Raw genomic sequence first — 17688 nt, 5'->3', positions numbered from 1 at the left:
GGCAGCTTGCCTGGTGGTGAACTGAGGGCTAAGCCACACTCATGGAGGAAGCCTCAGAATCCTGCGGCTGTGCACACCCAGGAGACCCGTGTGGACACTGGTGTGGCTCCCCTTGCATAAGGAACTGTTTCTGACTCAGGCTCTTCAGGATCTGAAAATTACTGTCGTGAAGGTCACATGCCAACAACAAGAAACCAGGGACATCCTGTAGGTGATGAACAGGCAGTGAGGCAGGACCGCAGGGGGCATCTTCAGAACTCCCCACATGACAAGGAAGCAGCGTCCGTGGGCCCCGATCTCCATAACTCTCTGCTTCTCCCACCTCCGCTGTGCCCAAGCCTGTTGGCAGCAGGGCAGAGGCGATATCTCCAACATCCTTTAAAGCAGCAGGTCTCAAATGTTAGGGGCATGAGAATCACCAGGAGGACTGAAGAGAACACAGGGCACTGGGCCCACCCACAGAGTTTCTGATTCATAGGTCTGGGATGAGGACTGAGAATGTAAATTTCTGATACGTTTCCAGGTGAAATCGATGGCACTGGTCTGGGACCATACTTTGGGAACCACTGCTATAAAGAGTGGCAGGTTGGTCTATTTCTGTTGACAAGGAAAGAGACGCCAGGTAGTCAGAGTGATGGAGTCCCAGCCGGGCACAGTGGCTCACACCTGTAATCCCAGCACTTTGGAAGGCTGAGGCAGGCGGATCATGAGGTCAGGAGTTTGAGACCAGCCCGGCCAATACAGTGAAACCCCATCTCTACTAAAAATACGAAAATTACCTGGATGTGGTGGCGGGGGCCTGTAATCTCAGCTGCTCAGGAGGCTGTGGCAGGAGAATCGCTTGAACCCAGGAAGCAGAGGTTGCAGTGAGCCAAGATCACGCCACTGCACTCTAGCCTGGGCAACAGAGTGAGACTCTGTCTCAGAAAAACAAACAAACGAAAAAAAAGAGTGATGGAGTCCCTGGGAAGAGGAGGAAGACAAGGGAGATGGATGCCAAGGCCACTTACATCCACCACCACATGAGAGCTTTACACCCAGGCTGTGTGACTGTTGGTCTAGGTTCCTTACCATGGGGAAACCAAACAGGAGGCAGACTCCACTTCTCTCTCTGTAAATGGGTACTGAGTAACACAGCAGGCCACGTGTTGGCCAGGTGCTAAGAATCCACAGGTGAACCTGACCGAGTCCCAGACTCCTGACTCCTCAGAGAGCTGTAACAGCCTTCAAATTATAAAGCCACTGGTCAGCAGATAACCCGACAGTGGCCAGTTGGTACTCGGGCAGCAGTCAGCCCATCAGCAATGCTGGGCACACAGGATTTACACTGATGATGTATGCACTGTGCCCCACGTGTGCCTGGAAGGATGGACAGCACAGTCACAGACAGTCATCCTTACAGGATTCACAACTGGTACCCCTCGATTCTCTGCTGTGCCACCACCCTCCACTCACTGAGTCTGGGGCCCCTCTTGGGGATCCTGGCACAGCCCAGAAAATAGAAGCTGATTCTTACCTGGAGCTGCTAGTAGGCTTTTGTGAAACCAGAGCAGAGACAGTAACCGGAAGAGAAAAGCCCTTTTGAGTCGGGGTATAAATAAAGACCTGGAAGGATACCAGCAGCCAGTTTCCTTCCACCACCTGGAGAAGAGCTGAGAATTCTGTCTGGACTGAGGGAAGGAGATTTTCCAACAGCAGACGGCGACCAGAGAGGGAAGCCTGCCCGCTTCCAAGGGTTTTGGAGGAATCCAAGAGTGGAGGGACTGAGACTGTGCCTCCTGGGTTCAGTCTGAGGACACGGCTTGTCTCCCCACTAGCAGGAGCGCAGCTGGTGGAAACCAAGGCAGCCCAGATTTGAAAACAGGCACTTTGTCTTGAATCAAGAAACAGAGGGAGCCCCATCACCAGATCCCAGCCGCTCAGTCCAAAGCCCCAGACAGGCAGAGAAAGGGCAGCCGGATGTGTCCTGTGCCTGGAGCCTCGCCCAGAGTATACAAATTAGGAAAAGGGTGCTCACAACAGTTCCTTCCTTCTCTTGGGGAAATGTCCTAATAGAATGATTTTGGTAAGAGGACAGCACTTCGCTGCCATAGGCACAGAACATTCCAAGCCACTGCGCAGATCCATGACATCTACTGTGTGTGCAGCACCTGGGCACTGTGGGGGTCCCTTCTCCACAGAGGCCACCAAGCAGAAGGTGACCAAGTGCTAAGGCGTCTTCCCAGAGGGACCCTGGCAAACACCACACCCAGCCCAGGGTGAGAGGGAAGCTTTAACTCGTCTAAGGAAATGGCTGCCTTATACAAGGTTACCTAGAAACGCCTACACTAATGCTTCCTGCACAGCAAGGAGATGGGGACTCGGGGCTGGAAATCAAGTAGTTCTCAAAAGCAAGCTTTTTCTCACCCACATGTGTCATTGTCACACTTATAATTGCCATAGAGAGTCACTTGGTCCCTGCATGGAATGGCTACCTCAGTAGTCTGTGGGGCCATCCCAAGGCCAAAGCAGCTGCTGCCCACATCTCCAGCCTCTGTGCCTTACATGCACCCCCCACCTTCTCCTGGGCCCTGGAACCCCCTTCCCAGTGCCATGTGCTCATGCCCTCAGCCCAAGTTACTGTCCCTCCTGAGCGCCCTCCAGCCCCTTGCCTTGCTTTCTGACTCTTCATGGCATTTCTGCTTGCTGATACTGTGTTATACACAATGTTGAAGTTGTTTACATTCTGTCTTCCCTAATAGAATGTATAACTTCCATTTGAAAACAGGGGCTTTGTCTTCAATCCGTGGGGATATTTCCCAGTGCCTCCAGCACTACCTGGTGCATAGGAGATGCTCAGTGTTTACGGAATGGATGAAGATCTTTATTTACAGGAAACGACATTGCCGCGAGCTGGCCGCCCCCTGCCGTCCTTCAGAGGCTGTTTGCTGTTCTTGTCCTGCCAGCCTTGGCTTCAACTTGAGAACCCATCAGGGTGTCATTTCCCTACCGAGCTCCACCCAGTTCAAGAAATACCAATATCCTGAGTTTGTGGGAAGGCTCTGACTTTTTTCTCGTTTATGAGTTTTTTTAAGCACAGTCGTCATAATTGCTTGGGCTTAATGGGGTGTAAATGCTGCTAGCTAGTTTGAGTTCTTAAAAAAGAGGAGGAGGAGGAGGAAGAACAGAAGGAGGAGGAGGAAGGAGGAGGAAGGAGGAAGAAGAAGAGGGAGAGGAGGAGGAGGAGGAAGGAGGAAGAAGAAGAAGGAGAGGAGGAGGAGGAGGGGGAGGAGGAGGAGGAGGAAGGAGGAGGAGGAGGAGGAAGGAGGAAGAAGAAGAAGGAGAAGAGGAGGAGGAGGGGGAGGAGGAGGAGGAGGGGGAGGAGGAGGAGGAGGGGGAAGAAGGAGAAGGAGGAGGAGGAGAAACAGCAGCAGCAGCCACCAGTGGGAGAATGAAAAGAAACGGCTGTCTTCCATTTCCATTTTGAAGCAGGAGGAGCTTGCCATCATCACCGCCGCCCAACAAGTGGAAATATTGAGCAGACGATTCACGAGGTGCTGAGCAGACTGCAGTTACCATGGAGTCGGAGCGGTGGCAGACGGTTGCCGTCTGTCCAGGATTCAGGGGTGGTGACAGCACGGGAGGCTAGCTCTGCGCTCGGGAGCCCTTCTACCCCCACACCCTCCTTGACTTCTGCCACTGGGCTAAGGCCCTTTCATGACTCATTGTCCACTGGCACTCAAGTCAAGGACAGGGGAATAAATAACCTTAAATCAGCCTTTTATTTTATTTTATTTTATTTTACTCTATTTCTGAAACAGGATATTGTTCTGTCACCCAGGCTGGAGTGCAGTGGCGCAATCTCAGCTCACTGCAGCCTTGACCTCCCAGGTTGAAGTGATCCTCCCGCCTCAGCCTCCCAGGGTGCTGGGACGGCAGGCACACACCACCACACCTGGCTAATTTTTGTATTTTTTGTAGAGACAGGGTTTCGCCGTGTTGCCCAGGCTGACCATGAACTCCTGAGCTCAAGCAATCTATCCACCTCAGCCTCCCAAAGTGCTGGGATTACAGGCAAGAGCCACCATGCCCAGCCCAAATCTGCCTTTTAAAAGAGCACGGCGGCAGCTGTGGTCCCAGCTCTGAGGAGTAAGGAGAAAAGGCTGACATTTTCCCTAAAAGGGTATTTGGGATAATCCCTGGCTAGACCAGAAGCTCTCTCCAGGCAGGAATCTGCGCTCCATAAACATCTGCAGAATGCAAAGGTGTGAATGAGCCTCCCCATCTGCAGACCCCCACCTGCCACCCCACCCTTCCTTGTCACTCCGTCCCGTCTGTCCTCCCCGCTGACCAGTGGTCCTCCTGAAAAGCAAACCCAGTCATGTCTCGTCCCTGATTAATCCCTGATCCCTTGTTCTCAAACCCTAGACTCCAATGACCCTGAAATGCAGCTTTTCCCCTGTGTCTGCACACATCCATCCCGTCTGCCTGGAACTGCGTGTCCCCTCCCTGCCCCCTCCCCTATTCATGTCTCCCAGGCCTTTGATGATTCCAGCCTCCAACCTCCTGAGAGGCTCGTGGGCCATCTCCTCACTGCCTCCCAGTCCAGCCTCCCTGACCCTGTGGGGTGGGGACCCCTTCCGAGTCTCTGCTCCATGGAAATACAGCGCTCTCCTCCCGCGCCCTCTCAGTGTCAACCCATTCACCTGTCCTCCTCCAGTAGCCTCTGGGATCTTTGAGAATAGAAAGAGTATCTTTTATCTGAGAATCTCCCATTCCTGGCACACAGTAGCCATTCAAAAAGTATTTTTTTTAAAATCAGTAAGTGAATGACAAATGTATGAGTTGGTTCTGTTACACTTTTCATTGACTCAAGATTATAGAACTCCAACATCCAAAGTCCGTACTTGAAATAATGGCCAAAATATAATTATGAAGAAACACTGGTCTCCATGCACCTATTTGAACGGCTGAAATCCAAAACGCCAACAACACCAGTACTGGTGAGGGCATGGAGCAACAGGAATTCCCATCCACTGCTGGTGGGAATGCAAAATGGTACTGCCACTTCGGAAGACAGTGTGTCAGTTTCCTACAAGATGAAACATGTTCTTACCATATGATTCAGCAATCGCGCTCCTTGGTGTTTACCCAAATGAACTGAAAACTTCTGTCCACACAAAAACCTGCACACAGACGTTTATAGCAGCTTTGTTCATAATTGGCAAAACCAAGATGTCCTTCTGTAGGTGAATGGATAAATAAACCGTGCTACAACTAGATGATGAGAATATTCAGTGCTAAAAAGAAATGAGCTTCCAAGCCATGAAAAGACATGGAGGAAACTTACACGCATAGTACTGAGTGAAAGAAGCCCATCCAAAAAGCTACCTACTGTGTGATTCCAACTATAGAACATTCTGGAAAAGGCAAAATGAGGGCAACAGTAAAAAGATCAGTGGTTGCCAGGGGTTGTAGGGACAGGGGTGAATAGGCAGGCACAGAGGAATTCTAGGGCAGTGAAACCACTCTGCATGACACTGCAGTGGTATACACATGTCATACATTTATATAACACCAAGAGCGAACCCTGATATAAACCATGGACTTTGGGCAATAATGACGTGTCCATGCAGGGTCATCAGTGTAACAAATAATACTTGGTGCAGGATGGTGATGGCGGGGGAGGCTGTGCATGAGTCCCGGCAGAGGATGTTTGGGGATTCTCTGTGCTTTCCACTCCCTTTTGTTCTAAACTGAAAACTGCTCTAAAAAATCAAGTATTTTAATTTAACAACAAGAAACACTGGCCGCATCTTCAAGAAAGTAATGATATGACATTAATATATATACACAAAGGAAGAATTGTGATACCAACTAAGGACATTCCCACGTGCCTCACCCATGAAAAGCCACAAGAGCGACTGTCCCATCGGATGGCCTGGCACCAATCCTGGCCCTCGGGTAGCCCTGGCAGGCTCTCTTACCCACAGATTAGGCCCCCCTTGTTAGTGCCCATGCCTGTCTGCAGACAGGGCTGTTGGGATGGGATGTTAAAGTCCGTCGCAAGTGTGAGCTGGCAGTCAGGAAAATCAGTTCAGGACATCCTGGCTGGGGCTATTTTAGGCGCAGTATCAGTGGCTTAGTTTCCTTTGCAGAGTAAAAGCCCTATTTAGGGCTGCACACATCCCACTGGTTTGGAAGGACTTCAGGGGATCTTAAGAGAAAATGTGTTTGAAAAATACAGGATGTGTTCTACTGCTTAACCGGGAAGAAGTAAATATACCAGAGGCTTAATGGCTTGATGCCCTCTGTGTATGATCTGCCTCAAGACTGAGCAAGGAAAGGAGGGCCTTCCTGCCCTGCGCGTCTCCTTAGAACAGCTTTCCTAGAACCTCTGCAGCTAACAAAATACAATCTCTCTTATAAACGACTGGATTTTCCTTGAGCCCCAGGTAGAGCATCTTCCTGCCTGTGGTGCTGTGTTCCTCCCATCATGTCCTGTGGTTTCTGCCTCTCAGGAGCCCTATATTCATATTCACTAGCAGCCTGCAAATGCTGAGGGACATTTATTCTGTGGTCTTCAACTGCCAACTCTAAAAGATGATACGGGGGTTGTGCAGGGTAACTGGAAAGTTGGAGTGAAGAAACTGGACCTTGGAAAGGTTTATCATGATTCCAGTAAATCCCACTGGGCTAATCCCATGCCAAGGGTATGCAGAACTGAGGCGAACAACATGGGCTTTCAAAGCAGGGGCCAAGAAGACAACTGGAGACATGGAAAAATGAGAAAGGAGCCAGAAGTGCAGGGCTAAGCCCCATGTTCGCCGGAATTCGGAATTCCTCTCTCCAGTGAGATGTCAGATAAATAACATTTGTCAGGACTTCAATTAGGACTTGTTTGGTTGCAAGAGACAGAAACCCAACTCGAAGCAGCTTAAGCAAAATAAGAGGGTTCACTGCTTCACAGGGATAATCTATCATCAGACCCAGCTTGGTCCAAGGCCCCACCTATGTTGTAAGGACTCCTCTCTCTCCACATGTCAGCATGCGTTCCTCCTGGCTGGCATCCCATTCAGATGGTCTCAGCCTTCAGAATGACAAAAAAAGGCACCAACAGCTCCAGGCTTTTGTCCTCCCAGGTAAGCAACCCCAGTGAAGGACAGGAGAGTTCCTCCCTCCGTGCGCCAAGTCCTGCAACCCAATCTCACGAGACCTGCTTGGGTCACCTGCCCAGCCCGGAACCCATCCATGGAGCTCAGAGGATGCCAGGAGATCTGCTGCTTCAGACCTAAGCACCCCCCACCTGCTGCAGAGTGAGGAGTCAGCCCCTCAAACCTCATGGAGCGAGAGTGGGACAGGGCTGGCTGCCAGTGGAAAGTTAGAGTGGACTGGTGGTGGGGAACAGAGCTGTGGTCCAGTGCACTTCCCTTGGGCACAGCGGCCTTGGTGTGATGCTTGCAAGTACAGGGGTCAGGCAATGTCACTGCGTGGCCATCTAACAAGGGCTGGCAAAGGCCGAGGCAAAGAACAGGGGCTTTCAAAGCAGGTGCCAAACCCCGGGCCTGGCACAGCCATCCTGTGCAGCTCCCTGGCTCCCACGCAGTCAGCCACAGGGCTCCTTCTGCCTCTGCAAAGCTCTCCAGCCTGTGCCCCCTTCCCACGCCCACCCCCACCTGAGTCAGCCCATGGGTACTGGCATGAGCTTTCTCAGCTGCAGTGACAGCAACACCACCTCAGCCACTCAACACAACACAATCACGCCTCTGTCAGCTCTCCTGAAATCTGAGCTGGCCTGTGACTTGCTTTGCCCAGCACGACGTGACAGGCTAGGTTTCCATTGGCAACCACAACAGTCAGTTTCCACTAACCCTGTACTATAATTTTAATGAATGAGAAAGTTAAACATTAAAGAACTGGAGGAACTGGTGTCTGAGTATGAGGGCTGGAACGTGAAAACAAAATTCAGACCCTGCCTGGGTTTTCTCCGACCCTAAAGTCTGATCAAATAATAATGGCATTTTTATATATGCACCTCATACCAGGACCCACTCAAGATAAAGAAAGTTTCCAAAACTCTAGAGAAAGCTTTCTAGACCCTACACCCTTATTAAAGATTAGATCTAGGCTGGGCGTGGTGGCTCAACCTGTAGCCCAGCACTTTGGGAGGCCGAGGTGCACGGATCTTCTGAGGTCAGGAGTTTGAGACCAGCCTGATCAACATGGAGAAAACTCATCTCTACTAAAAATACAAAAATTAGCCACGTGCCTGTAATTCCAGCTACTCGGGAGGCTGAGATAGGAGAATGGCTTAAGCCCAGGAGGCAGAGGTCGCAGGGAGCCAAGATCGCGTCACTGCATTCCAATCTGGAAGACAGAGTGAGACTCTATCTCAAAAAAAAAAAAAAAGATGAGATATAGATTGAATGAAACACTCCTGTTTGGATATAGATTGAACTGGTTTGGCCAGATTACTGGTCTGAGCGGTATCAGCTGATCCATCAAGCGCAGGGTCTGCAAAATATCTCAAGCACTGATCTTCGGTTTTACAATACCGATGTTATCCCCAGGAGCAATTTGGGGAGGTTCAGACTCTTGGAGCTAGAGGCTGCGTGGCCCCTAAACTGTAATTTCTAATCTTGTAGGTAATTTCTTAGTCCTGCAAAGGCAGACTGGTCCCCAGGCAAGAAGGGGGTCTTTTCAGGAAAGGGATGTTGTCAATTTGTTCCAGAGTCAAACCATGAACTGAATTCCTTCCCAAAGTTAGTACAGCCTACGCCCAGGAATAAACAAAAACAGCTTAAAACTTAGAAGCAAGATGGAGTCAGTCAGGTCTGATTTATTTCACTGTCATAATTTCCTCAGTTATAATTTTACAAAGGTGGATTCAGAAATAATTAAGTCATTTTCTAAGGAATTGGAATCCATAGAAGGGTGTCTGGGTTTAAATGAGACGTTGTAGAGACCAAGGTTCTTATTATGTAGTTGAAGCTCCAGGTAGCAGGATTCAGAGAGAATCGATGGTAAATGTCTCTTATCAGACCTAAGAAGGTGCCAGATTATTAATCTCTCCTGGATCAGGAAAAGACCTGGAAAGAGAAGGGGATTCTCTAGAGAATGCAGACTTTCCCTATAAGAGGTAGCTTTGCAGAGCCATTTCAAAGTACATCAAAAAGGCCAGGTGCGGTGGCTCACGCCTGTCATCCCAGCACTTTAGGAGGCTTAGGCACGACTGCTTGAGTCCAGGAGTTTGAAACCAACCTGGGCAACATAGCAAGACCCTGTCTCTATAAAAATAAATAAAGAAATAAAAATAAAATATGTCAAAGAAATATATTTTTGGGGATAAAATACTTTGATTTCTTCCAGGGCCTGCCATCTGTCGTGTGATGCTGTACTAAGAGTTACGTTGGAATTTGGTATCTTATTGCTACAGTCTATCAGACTTAAGATCTCTGTTTTAATGTGAATGCTTGTCAGTGGTGCCTGAATTCCAAAGGGAGGAGGGCATAAAGTGGCATATCTGACCTCGGCCTCATGACCTGAACTAATTTTCCAGGTTGACTTTGCAATTTCCTTGGCTGAGAAGACAGATCCATTTAGTTGGTTGTGGGGCTTTTAATTTTATTTTTGGTGCACACAGGAGACAGGGCACACCCGATTGGTCGGGATGCATGGGAGTGGGTGAGGTGTGAACAAGAGCCTTTATTGTGCCTTCTGTAGGAAGGTGTGGGCCGGGCAGTGGCAGCAGGCTGAGGGCTGGACAGTGAATAACTGCAGCACGCTGCGGGCATAGCGGCTGTCCCTAGCTGTCTGGTACCCTGCCCTGAGATGATAAGGGCAGGTGGATGGTTGGGGTGGGGCCCAGATCATGACAGCCAATGAAGGAGGTGGTTGGGGTGGGGATGCTGGATGAGTTCCTTTTAATAACAAGGCACACCCTGGGTGGGTTGTTTACCATCTCCAGGAATTGGTCAGCTCTGGAAGAGGCTATCTCCCCAGGGTCAGTGAGACCCTGGGTGCCGAAGCATCAGAGAGACGTGGGAGAAACAGCTCCTCTCCTCCCTGTGACATGGAGCCACGCAGGCAACCAGGACAGAGCCTTTCCTGGGGCTATTGAATATGCCAAATCTGGTTCATCAAGAGACATCCCAGGAGGACTCCATTATGCCCTGCACATAAAAGGCAACACAGCAGCATGTCACTAAAGACATCTCCAACTCTGCTGCCACCCGGCAACATGAGGACCACGTACTCAACAGGTATGGGGCCGACGCACAGACACACAATGGTAGGTGAGGAATACCTTCACGGCTTTCACAGCTTCTCTACATGCCTTAGTTTTAGGCAAATCAGAATGGAGTCGCAGAAGAATAGTGAATGCTTAAGCTATAGATAACTAAAAAGTGAGCAGGTCTTGAACACTATAGTGCATTATTGCTATACAATTTCTAGGGGAAAAATACCCAAAACTACCGCAGCAATTACAGCCAGGGTGTCTGACCTTTCCACCTACTTGGTGTGAACCCAAATATCTGAGACGAGTCTCAGTCAACTGACAAAGTTTATTTTGCCAAAGTTAAGGACATGCCCGTGACACAGCCTTGCTAGGGCCGGCAACATGTACCCAAGGGGGTCCGGGTACAGCTTGCTTTACACATTTTAGGGAGACATAATACCTCAATCAATATATATAAGATTGACATTGATTCGATCTGGGTGGGACAACTTGAAGTGGGGGGGGAGCTTTGAACTTTATTTTTGGTTTACATAGGATTGTTTTCTTTATTTTCTCCCCATGGGTCCTATGGGATCTATGATGAATATTAAGTATTTTATGCTCCGATTTTCTTATCAATCAAGGACATGAATATCCGTTGATCTCAGCTTCTGTTCATTAGTGATAAGCAGTGTTTCCATGATGACTCTGTTTAATTCTAGCCAAAAGCAAAGGAACATGATGTGTTGGTTAGCCTGTGCGGCATCACTGCAGGCTGATGGGTGACAGTTCACAAACTTTTGCAATATGCTAAAAATAGGCCACGAAACCCGGTGGACTCACCCTGTTACCAGTGGAAGGTGTCGGAGCTACTGACAGTGAATCCATACACATCTGCACCAACCTCAGTTCTTGCCTCCTCAGAAGAAAGAATTCGACTGAGGGGCTCAAGGCAGAAAAAGAGACCGAGGCAAGTCTCAGAGCAGGAAAGAAAGTAAGTACACTTACTTGGAAGAGTCTCCAGCTGGCAACTTGAAGAGCAAGTGTGGCGTTTAACCTCGATGCGAGGACTTTGCAGGCTGGCCCACCTCCGGCGTCTTGCAGCCCTTTCCCATAATTCCTCCCTTAGGGTGGGCCGCCCACCTGCACGGCACTGTCCCCACGCGGGAAGTGAGCATGCGCAGTGGGCTTAGGCGGTTGTACGCGGCCACTTCCCTTGTTCCGCGGACGCCCCGGAAGGTCGTGCTCCACCATTTTGTCTCTTGACATGCATGCCTGAGCTCAAGTAGGCCAATACCTGAGATTTTATTGGAAGCCCTTGTTGCTTCTCCCTGGTACCTGCATTAAATTAACACTTTAATGTTAACAGCTGTGGATGTGCAGGAGATTGTCTCTCCCTGGGGCCGGCTGCTGAATTACCACTTTTAGAAGGGCAGTGTGATCACCGTGGCGCCATCACCTGGCATTTCTGCTGGGTAGGGGAGAGCCCTCTCCTGTCCTGCTCATGTCTGTCTGACTGCCTGCAACAGACCCCAGTGACACCTGAGAGTCAGGATGTGTGCTTTGGAACAATGGACCACAGCTACAAAAACTCAGAGCAGTTGAACCCAAGTACCGTCTGCCAGCTCCATCAGAGTAAAGATAACGCGCAATGTAACCGCCCAATGGGCTCTTCTTGCCTGCTGCCCAGAGAGAGCTGATTTATTAAGGCAGAGGAATTGCAATGGAGAAAGAGTTTAATTCACACAGGGCCAATTGAAGGGGAGACTGGACTCTTACTATTACTCAAATCAGTCTCCCCAAGAATCGAGGGGCTAGGGTTTTTCAGGGGTAGTTTGTGGAAAGGGTGGGGGTGGCTAGGCAATGGGTGCTTGCTGCCCATTGGTTGGGGGTGCAATCAGAGGATTATGGGAAATGGTCCTCCTGTGAGCTGAGTCTTTTCTGGGTAAGGCCACAGGAACACGTGGGGGATCCAAGTGGAGCCCTCATCAGTGTGAGACATGCAGAAAACCTGAAAAGACATTTCAAAAGGCCAATCTTACGTTCACAGTAGTGATGTTATCTGCAGGAATAATCGGGGAAGTTGCATATCTTGTAACCTCTGGAATAATGGCTGGCAATTGTTTGCGTCTACACCTTAGCCAAATTCAGCTTCCCCTGTCCTCCTAGCCTGGTGGTCTCTCATTAGCTTTACAAAGGTGGTTGAATTTGGGAGAAAGACTATTATCATTTAAACTGTAAACTAAATGTCTCCCAATCCAAGCCCAGGAATAATTAAAGGCAGTTGAAGGCTAAAGCAAAAGAGAGATTGGCCAAATCAGATCTCCCTCTCCTCTCCCGCTGCCATCATTTTCTCACTGATAAATTTTTTTGCAAAGGCAGTTACAATAAGGATAGTAGTAATATCCTTACATGTTCCACATGCCATCACACGCATTTTCTGTGCATCGCTTCAGTTAATTTTCATATCAGTCTTATGAAACAGGATCCTAGAGGTGAAAGCCAAGGTCCTGCCGAATGGAAAGCCAGGACCAGATCTTAGTCCTTCCAGACTTCAAAGCCTGTGTTCTGCAGGCATTCTAAGTCACAAGGTCAGCTAGGAGATCAGCACAAGATACGCATCATAAAGACCTTGCTGATAAAACAGGTTAGGTAAAGAAGCCACTAAAACTCACCAAAACCAAGATGGCCACAAGAGTGACCCTGGTCGTCCTCACTGCTACACTCCCACCAGTGCACAGTTTACAAATGCCATGGCAAAGTCAGGAAGTTACACTTTATGGTCTAAAAGTCAGGGGAAGTATGAATAATCCACCCCATGTTTAGCATATGATGAAGGAATAACTATAAAAATGGGCAACCAGCAGCCCTCAGGGTTGCTCTGCCTACGGAATAGCCATTCTTTATTCCTTTACTTTCCGAATAAGTTGGCTTTCACTGTATTCTGTGGACTTGCCCTGAACTCTTTCTTGCGCAAGATCCAAGAACCCTCTCTTTGGGTTTGGATAGGGGCCCCTTCCTGTAATATTCCTAATGTGTACACGGCCACCTTCTTGCTGTGTCCTCACGTGGCCTTTTCTCTGTGCACCTGCAGAGAGAGAGAGAGAGCACTCTCTGGTGTCTCTTCCCCTACTTCTAAGGACACTAGACCAGTGGATTAAGGCCTCACCCTTAGGACCTCTTTTAAACTTTTTTTTTTGAGACAGTGTTCCACTCTGTCACCGAGGCTGGAATGGAGTGGCACGATCTCAGCTCACTGCAACCTCTGCCTCCTGAGTTCAAGTGATTCTCCTGCCTCAGTCTCCGGAGTAGCTGGGACTACGGGCACCTGCCACCATGTCCGGCTAATTTTTGTATTTTTGGTAGAGACAGGGTTTCACCATGTTGTCCAGGCTGGTCTCGAACTCCTGACCTCAAGTGATTCACCCAACTCAGCCTCCCAAAGTGCTGGGATTACAGGTGTGAGCCACCACGCCCGGCCTGGCCTCGTTTAACCTTAATTACCTTCTTACACACCCTGTTTCCTAACGCAGTCACACTGGTGTGTAGGGCTTCAACCTGTGAATTTTGGGGGGACACAATTCAGTCCATTCCAAAAGTCCTTGCAGTTTATGTGGATCCACTTGGGGGCCGCTGCTAGGCAGGCAGGTGAGGCAGCCTGGCTATGCTCCTCTCCTCCCCGGAGTCACACGCACGTCACAGGTCCAGGCACCTGGTCCCTAGACTTATCCATATGGAATAAGGTGGTTTTCTCATTATTAGGCAGATTTTTCTGGGATAGCCTTCTTCGCTCTTCCAGAAAAAGTTTGCAAGCAGAAATGTCCTCACCATCGAGGAGTGTGGTCACGTTAAAAATGTGGGAGCTTGATTCGGGCAGCTCTGAATTCAAGGGTTGGTTCGGTTGCCTACAGGCCACGTGACCTTGGGTAAGCCATGCCATCTACGCGAGCCTCACTTTTTCCATGTCAAAATGCCCCTCCCAGGGTTGTTGTGGCAGAGGTGTAGACGAGGCAGCTCTATAATGCACGTGACCCTAAAAAGGATTCAGAAAACATTAGGCGTGTGCTGGGCTGTTGGTTGTACCACTGGCCCCTGATTTAAACGCTGGGTCAGAGCTCAAAGCTTCTCCCACTTGGCCACGGGCTTACATAAAGCCCAGCAGCATCTGTGGGGCCATCTTTTTAGGGTCCCCAAGGCGTTGCTACAAATGGAATCCTGCCCATTTTGCAGACCTTTTGTTGTCAACATTCAATTAAGTTAAAGCCACATTCATCCTCCAGGACCTGCAGGGCAGTGGACAAAGGCCGCATCTCCTGAAAAGCAGGCCCTGATCTGGCTGGACTGGTCTGAGAGCCAGCACTCACCCCAGGTTAAGAACAGAAGGTCCCACTGCTGCCCTGAGTGGCTCAAAACTGGCCATTTCCATCTCTGGGCTTCCGTGTCATCATCTCCAAAGTGGTGTTGAGGCCTTTGGTTCCCATGGGCGAATGAGGGTTTTGTATGTTGCCTAAAACACTGTCCCCACTCCCTTGATCTGAGCCCAGACCAGGGAGCCAACTGACTGATCAATTCCAGCTTCACTTTTCCACTGCCCAGGTTAGACCCCAGAGAAGAGCAGGACCTGGAGGGGGGCTGGCAGGCAGGATGGGCACTGGTGCATGGAAGACAGTACTGCCCAGCAAAAGAGGTGCCCCTTAGGGATCCACCGGCCTCTGATGGAATCTAAGCTCTACTTTTTTTTAGCTTATCCCCCTGAGGGCGTGCTCCAGTCCTGGAGATTCCGTAACATCTGTCAATGGATGAAGTAGACTCAGCAAGCTCCTATCTCATCTCCCTCCTCCAAAAATTCATTTGGTCTTGTCCTCTAGTAGAGCATGTATTGATACAGAAGCTAAAAAGAAATTTAGGCAGTTAGTGAGGGTAAGAGAGTCCTCGGTAAGGTTTCCCTTTTAATAAAAAGCAGCCCCCAAATCATTTCTTTTCTAACAAAGAGCAGCCCCAAAAAACCAAGCTGCAGACATGGAAAAGCAAGCTGGAAGCTTTCATGGGTGAATGCCGGCAGCTGTGCCGCAGGAAAAGGCTGCCTGGGGACCAGGCATGTTCCGCATGGAGGCTCCATCTTCTCTTTTTTTGTCAACCACATGTTCAGTAAAGGAACAGGCAACATGGCACCGGCCAGGTAAAGAATCCATCTGCATAATAAAATACTAGGATGGGGCAGCAGGCTTTGTGCTGTGTAAATGGCACACCTGCTCCAGCCAATCTTTGGGCCCTACGTAAACCAGACACCACCTCCTCAAGCTGGTCTGTAAAACCCCCGTGCATTTCACCACGAAACCGGAAGACCCACTCAGGAGCCTCTCTCTCTCTGCAGGAGAGAACGTTTTTCTCTTTTCTCTTTCTCTCACCTATTAAACCTCCACTCTTAAACTCACTCCTGTGTGTCTGTGTCCTTGATTTCCTCGGTGTGAGATGATGAACCTCGGGTATTTACCCCAGACGACGACGCTGCAGTCTCAGACGTTAAACCGATAACAGATACTACACTTGATCTTAGCCAAAAAGCCCAGAAGCTATTGAGCTCTCCTTCCTGCTCTGTGTGCCTGGGTGAGTGCCTGGGTATCTATACACCTCAGTTTTCCTTGTCTATAAATTGGGCACAGTACCACATTTTCTGCATCATCACAGAAGGAGTAGATAGTCCGTGCAGAGCACATGGTTAATATTAATATGCAGCTCTTAACAAGTGGTAATTATTATTATTATCTCTGCCATCGTGATGTTACTTACAGCTCTCCCAGAGATGGCTGCAGGGGTGAAGAGAACTAGAGCTGAGTCCCTGGAATATGGCAGAATTGCAGGCTGCAGAGGAGGAGGTCTGAGCACACCTGAGAACGCGGCTCCTGTGAGCTGGCATCTCCCAGTGGATGATGAGGCGGTCCTTCCCTGCACAGAATCCTCTCCTCGAAATTCCTGGTCACAGACACAGAACAGGCCAGCAAGGCAGGCATGTTGGGCAGGCAGCGTTTTTCCTTTTGCAGTCAGCATATTTGCCTCAGGAAGAGGAGACTCTTTAGCACCCTGATGTCCCTCTGTTTGTCCCTCACTGGAGAGCAAGCAGGTGTGACTGAGGTTACTGGGGGAGTACGGAGACTGGGAGAAAGTGTTTCTCATACGCATTCTTTCCTACCTTCTGCTGGACTTCACAAGTGTCCCTTTAACTCCTCCAGATTTAAAAGGCTCCTTCCTAATGGCACCTCTGAGACCTTGAGCCTGGGTTGTCAGCTAGGACAGGGAGCTGACCACAATGTGACAGAAACAGGCTGACTAGTGGCCGCTTCTTGCTCATCCGTGAAGGAGGAAAAGTGAAGCAAGGTTGAGGCATGTGGGGAAACCCCAGTCAAAACTCACTCGCCCGGAAAATTCCACTTAGAGGGCAGCTGCCTGAACGGGGGTGCCCTGACTGGCTTGGCCTGGCTTGACGAACCAGTCTCTGACCAGCAGCCTGGGTCCACAGGATCATGAAACTGATCGGAGTCCTCCCTGATTCTGTTAGGAAGGAGGAAGCAGATGGAAGGTGAGCATGTGGCTGAAAGTGTCCACAGCGCCATCATGGAAATTTTAAATCTAAAGGGAGTTGCTTTCACCTGATGGCTGAGCAGAAGCATGTGTGGCGAAGCGTGTATGGCCAGAAAAGACCCTTGTAGGAGGCTGACCTCAGAAAAGGATGTCCGTTCAGGTTCTTTGCACCCAGAGTGGGGAATGCAATGTCAGAGCTGGGGAGTGGCCTGGCAGGCTGAGGGGAGCAGCTCATGGACAAGGATCATGGTCATCACCCATGGCTGTGTGGTACACAGGATCTCTGCTCTGCCAGGACGGGCAGGGGAATCAGCTGTGTCCTGGGCTACCCCCTCTCCCTGTCTCTCATTCTCTAGTCCAGCCATTCACCCCCATTGCTCATGGAATCTCAGCCCTGGAAGAGATGTTCTATCTGCCAGGAGCTCCATCAGCTCATCTACAATCTGGCAAAGGTGCCAGAAGAGAGAGGTGTTCCCAGAGGGAGCCCTAAGCAACCAGCATCCCAAATGACCACAGATGTCTGCTTCCTGCCTGAGCGAATTTTCCTTTTTCAGAAATACAATACCTCATTGACTTATATTATCTTTGGAATGACAATGGCCTAACTAATTGGGAATGCATGACTTCAATAAATGGTTTCATCAACTGCTCTTTCTAAAACTGTTTTCCAGGTCAACCAGTATGTGAGAAGCAGTTGATGGTTTGAGTTTTAGGAGAAAACAGGTCCTATTCATTCTCTGCCCCAAGGGAGCTGACAACATCTCATAAATCCAGGCTCACATGATCGTCTGAGCCCTAGGATGAGCACTGGAATTCATCCCTTCTGTCTACACTGATGGATGTTGGTCATTTTCTGGAGTATTGGGCTGAGAGGTATTCTGAGGCCACACCAGAGAGAGTTCTATGTGCCA

The 17688-nt window shown here is 49.6% G+C and overlaps 1 pseudogene; it reads right to left on the bottom strand.

The window, feature by feature from the left end:
* Nucleotides 1–15668: 15668 nt before the first annotated feature.
* LOC116533501 lies at nt 15669–15775 on the bottom strand (annotated as a pseudogene).
* Between the last annotated feature and the right edge of the window lie 1913 nt (nt 15776–17688).

The sequence above is a fragment of the Sapajus apella genome, unplaced genomic scaffold (genome assembly GCF_009761245.1).
Source record: "Sapajus apella isolate SASKATOON/1434 unplaced genomic scaffold, GSC_monkey_1.0 scaffold82, whole genome shotgun sequence".
NCBI lineage: Eukaryota > Metazoa > Chordata > Mammalia > Primates > Cebidae > Sapajus > Sapajus apella.
This window is presented reverse-complemented; position numbering and strand designations above follow the sequence as displayed.